Genomic DNA, 6000 nt, shown 5'->3' on the forward strand with positions numbered 1-6000 from the left:
TATTGGCATTGATGAATTTCTCGTATAGGACAAATATAGCTAGTTTTTTACTAGCAGATAATAAATAATATTTCAAGAGCGTAATTTTATCGAGAAAATTTTTCAACTTATTTTAGAGCATGAGTTGAAGTGCACCCACGCCCTCGATTCACAACGGGTCACGTTATCGGTGTCATCAAAGTTAAAATATTAACGAGCCACATATTTCTATATGCTCGATACCTCTAGTCAGCTATCTTAGCTATTTATATCATGTAATAGCTAGGGAGTAGGAGAAAAAAAACCATCAGCTCCATCGATCCTGCGTTTCCTGAATAATTCATCAAATTATAATTATGATTCTTTTTAGAGGCCGATCGAGTCTACCGTGAAACAACGTGCATGGATTACGCAAACTATGTAGAATTAAGTGCAAATATATCTGCTAATTTGTTTTCTCGCACGACACTAGACTGGATGATTTAATGATAATATCGCGTGAAAGTATATGACATCCTCACATTGAAATCATATCAGGACAATCCGTGTAACGCTATAGAATTAACATGACTCAGAATGAGGATATGTATTATATACATATATGCAGACATTGTGGATCTATATTACAATTGCGTAATTCAGAGATATAACCGAGATATTAATGCGCGACCATGGGACAAGAGAGCCTCACTCATGTAATACCTGTGTATAAGCTGACGATATGAAATTCCGGAGAGGCTACCTGTATATTCGCATAATAAATTATCCAAAACCTAACAATTTTTCCTGATTTTTCGTTGTTTCGTCATTCACAAAATATGATGTCGCTCTAAAGTCTTTTTTCTTTCTTTTTATCTTTAATTATAATGATAAAACGTATGAATATTACATTTTATTTATTCAAGATAAAAATTACATTAATGCAAATGTAACTTTCATTCCCTTGTTGCTCTCGAAAGATTCATTACAAATTCTCAGATTATTAATGTAAAGACTGTTAACATTCAAACAATATTGTAACTCATCTAAAGAGAAGATTACGAGTTTTTCTATCCAAGAATACAGATTATATTATGAATAAATTATGCAATGTTTTTTTTCACAAGCGAGAGAATCACACAGGAAAATAAGAGAAATATCATGATATTTATTTTATATTTTCTGTATTTATATAACACTTCTGAATTTTAAAGCCATTATAAATTTATTTATGAAAGATCAAAATTATATAATATATTTAAATAAATAATATTCAACAAAATATTCAATGTTTTCGAAAATTTATACACTATTTGACATTCAGTAAATATTCAGTATATTTTCAGTAAATATTCAATATATTTTTCATTTCATGTATTTCATTCAAATAGAAATTCTTTTTTAAATTTTGTACGATTATGATCGTACAGAAATTCAACATAATTTACGTCGCTGCAGTGCTAATTGTCATGGTATATGATGGATCCCAAGTTGTCGATCTCAATTCATTATTAATTCTATGGGCGCGTTACAACATATGACATATTGATTACTCACACCGCATTTATCAGGGTAAATCCGTTTAATCGCTTCATGATATTCGATATTGAACCTATATATACACATATATATCAGCCAGACATAATATACGCTTATATATAATTGATTTATAATGCGTAAATGCATTTCCCATTTGTATAACGATTTCATATACATACACAGTTATTTCATAATATTTTAAAATTGTTTAATATTGCCATAAATTTAAAGAAGTTTGTCTTCGTTTAAAATTTAATAGCGCTCCATTTTTTCGCAAATTCAATTTCATAGAGTTTTCATTGAGTGCAATCTTAATAACCATGATTTTAATTAAGCTTTTATTAAAGCTTAATTAAGCTTTTATTAAACTAACATAATTCTTAAAAAACTGAGTATGTGAGAGAATGAAAAAATAGATAAGAATTGTAAATGTCCTCGAAACTGGATATTTTAAAGACTTCATAGAAATGTGTATTTTTTAAATATATGTGTTAAATTAAAATATATAATCTAACAATTTTCAAACTAAAAATATTTGCATATTACAAACTTTTTATTATTATTAATAAGCAAAAAAAGCATCTCATGAAAAGTAAACGATAAACGTGATCTGAAAATTCCAAAGCTTCTTGATAGATAATACTAGAGAGATTAACATAGAGAAATATTCTACGTTTCTCCATCACGATAATTAATGGCAATTTGCTTGCCGTGCTTCCGAGAAATAATTGCAATAATTGCCCATCCTTTTACTCAGGATGTGTTGCAGGCTTTTAAAGGACATAAATAATTTACAGGTACCGCTGAAGATGGTGAAATAATATTTTTGCTTCATCGACTATCCTTTCCCGTACCTTGCAGATACCTTGGGTGCGCAACATCACTTATAAGGACTTTTAATATATTTACCTGCCAGCGCTCGAAGAAGAGAGAGTAATTAAATTTTTGTTATATAATCGGTAACCGAACAAGGAGAACATTGCGATAAAAAACTCAATTATTGTATCGTTCTCATAGTCTAGTTTCTATGTGACGATCGCGATGATTGTTCTCTAATTAATCATTAATCAAATGTCTTAACAAGCGTGTAATGGCAAGAAGCATACTCTGCAACTTGTTGCGCAATAATGAAATAATCGACTTTATCGGATTATTGATTTAGGGTAGAATTAAATTTTAAAAGACCTTCGTTTCAAAAAATTTTCGTTCATGTAATGAATACGTCGTATTTACGAGGTATCGATGTTTCAGAGTTTCCTACAATTACTTATTGTCCCGTTAAATTTTCAAGTTACTCGCTTACCCCAGGCTGACTTTAATTACATCAGGTGTATACAAGCCGCAGGTAACGTGTAAGTTAAATGAATTTTGATCACACAATGGCACCGGTATTTAATACTCAGTGGATGCGTATGTCCCACATACGCATTCCTACGTTGAAAAGTTTAATAAAACGTTGACGTATAACAGAAATTATGTTTTATGTATGCGAAAAGCGGATTTGTAAATTTGCGATTTTGTGAAAATAAATGATATAAATATATTCAAAGGAAAGAGAGGGAAAGAGGAAAAGAGAGCTTATACACATTTGGATTATTTAAGAATTAAATGTAAAAATATTACTTACTTGTAGAATATAATTCGCGAGTTGCATAATAGCCCAATAGAGAGAAAAATGATAAATTAATATTTAGTTTGAAAAATATAATCGTTAAAGAAATAGTAAAAAATGATAATATGCAGGTGACAAAATTATAAAATTTTTTATTTAAAATTATCTTATAAATTTTCAAGATTTGTGACGTTTGACACGAGAGGACTGTAAAAACACATCTTTGTTTATTCAAAATCCACGTAATTAATTGCTTTTCGGGTTTGTTGTTTCATGCGTAATGTTTGTGTAAGTGCCCCTAAACACTCCTGTTTGTGATAATTGCATTATCATGACATTATTATATATGTACGACAATAATGTTATAATAAAGCTAAACTTCAAACGTAAAATTTAAAACAGCAATAACGATTTATATCACATTAAACACGTATAATGTACATGGTAACATAACTTGCGCGTATGTGTGTGTGTGTGTACATATTGAAAATAATTACACAGATTTAATCAAATCATTCTGCAATTTGCAAATATTCAGCCAATCATGTAGCCTATATAATTCAGCTACAGGGTATCAATCTTTCTTTGTCCTCTGTTTTATACTTTTGACCTACGTTAATAATTTATCACCCATTACGTTACGATAAAAAAGAATGACTGGGTGACCGATATATTTTCAATGGATTACGTACATCATAATCATAAAGGCAGCATACTCAATTTTTATAGCCAGTACAAAAGCTTTTTCTTTTTTGTTTAAATTGCTATCGATTGAACATATCTAGGCAATAGTTGCGCGCTGCTTTGCTACTTCTGATCCAGATTTCAGTAGTTGATTTTATAAAAGATAACAAGAGAAAAAAAATGGCAGCAACTAAGTAAATATAACATACACTTTTGTTTTCAATATATAAATATTCTTAATAATTATATATTGAAAAGCATGATGACAAATTAAATTATTTACATTGATGACATTTATATTTATGACTTTATCTATAAACTATATGAAAAAGTATCCAAATGCTTTTAAATTAAACGTCTATCTTGTTTATATATCAGAATGATATATTTTTGGAAAAATTTTAAATATTTCAGTCTTGTTCTGAAAAAAGTTCTATAACATAATAAAAGGTATAATTTTCTGAAACATACAGAATTATTTTAATATTAAAAAGTTAAATTAAACTTAGAATCTTAGAATTAATCTTATAATAATTATGCATCATCATTAAGTCGCGTAAAGGATAATATAATTGAATAACGTGTTCGCGTTTGTTATTATGATATACATAGGTATGTCTATCATGACTGCATGTATGTGCATTAATCTATAAATACGAGAGAATACGTTTTTCACACATGTGTGTGAGATATTTGTCAATAAATATGAAACATAAAACTTAATTAAGTTGCGAGAAACCAAAATATAATTTATTTATTCTCGATTATTTATAAACGATTGTTGCCGTTTTGATCCAACGGAAAAATATAAATTTGACATTAACTAGATCTAATTAAATGAGCATGAGAGAGAGGAGCATTTTATATTAAATTTATATTTTTTAATATTCTCGAATATATTGTTATTGTGTTAAAATAAAAATGAGTTGACTGATATTTATTAATGACGCTGTTTTTGTGCGATTTAAATAAAAGCTTTAGAATAAGCAAATCCTTTAATTAATGCAATAAAAAATAAAATAAATAATAACTAACATTTTATTGTGATTGGTATTATAAATATTATTTAGTTAAGTAACAAATAAGGACTATAATAATATGTCATTTATCACAATGCTATTATGAAAAATGATATCGGCAGAATATATAAACTACTCTTTATAATAATTCTTTTCAAGGCGGAACATACTTTAATTACATAGAATTATATTAATAGATGTATACGAATAGCTTCTCTAATTATATATGAATGTAACAAAATTTTGTTGCTCGATGATAAATATTTTATTTTCTAAATATAAAGTATAACATCAATTCTTTCACCTCCAACATAATTTACATATTACAAAAGTCTAACTCAGATACGGTAAACTTAATATTAAATCCGCTAAATATGCAAATGAGAGTAAGTGAAGATTTATTGTAGTCAGAACAAGATTTAATAATTTTCGAGTCAAGTTGCAATAAAGAAAACAGATTTTTTACACGCACAGAATGTAGACTCGGAGTAACAGGATCCGTCTCGAGAGAAAAGAGATAAATTTACAGGAGGGAATAGGGAAGAACGAAATAAATCGTCGAACTCACCGCGTTCAAATTCTTGAGCGTTAGTCTCAGATGACGAGCGAAGATTGAGTGGCTTGCACGTTACGGCGGTAATGATGCGAAGTGTGGCAATACCGAGGGTCCCTTTATATATATAGGAAGCCGCTGTGCCTTCGATGGGGGATGAAAGAGAGAAAGATGATGAGAGAGAGAGGGTAAGCGCACAGGTGGCTCGAAAGCGGCCACGCGGTCATGGGGCGCAAGCGTCCTCTTCTTGCCCTACCCCCGTTCATCCCTCTAGCTCTTTGCCACTCTCTCGCGCGCCGAGACGACCACGGGAGATAGAAGGTACTTTTCGCTGTCGCGATTATGTTCCGGAATTATTTTCACTAAGAAATCGTTCCGATACCGGACTGCGGATGTCTATGAAGAAATATCGACGAAAGATAACTTGATCAATCGATGTTTTATGGAAGAAGACGCGCGTGTGATACCCGAAAGAGCGAAAGGATAAGAAAGAATTTACAAATTTATGTTGTGACAAGAAAAAGACCTCGTTTCTTTATCCTGAGGCCCGTATATATCTTTAAAACGTGAGGCATGTCCCATATTTCTGTCAGAAAAATGTTATACTTGCACAAATAATTTTGTGTAATTAAAAT

General features: G+C 30.0%; 1 protein-coding gene across 1 annotated transcript in view; it reads right to left on the reverse strand.

The window, feature by feature from the left end:
- LOC145971221 (short neuropeptide F) overlaps positions 1-5476 on the reverse strand; it is an 18740-nt gene extending 13264 nt beyond the window's left edge. Inside the window, exon 1 of the mRNA XM_083098643.1 lies at positions 5381-5476. The gene's annotated coding sequence lies outside the window, so the exon portion shown is untranslated. The remainder of the gene's footprint in view (positions 1-5380) is intronic.
- Between the last annotated feature and the right edge of the window lie 524 nt (positions 5477-6000).

The sequence above is a fragment of the Camponotus vicinus genome, unplaced genomic scaffold (assembly GCF_025532165.1).
Source record: "Camponotus vicinus isolate PSW18456_S1 unplaced genomic scaffold, iyCamVici1.0 SCAF_4, whole genome shotgun sequence".
Taxonomy (NCBI): domain Eukaryota; kingdom Metazoa; phylum Arthropoda; class Insecta; order Hymenoptera; family Formicidae; genus Camponotus; species Camponotus vicinus.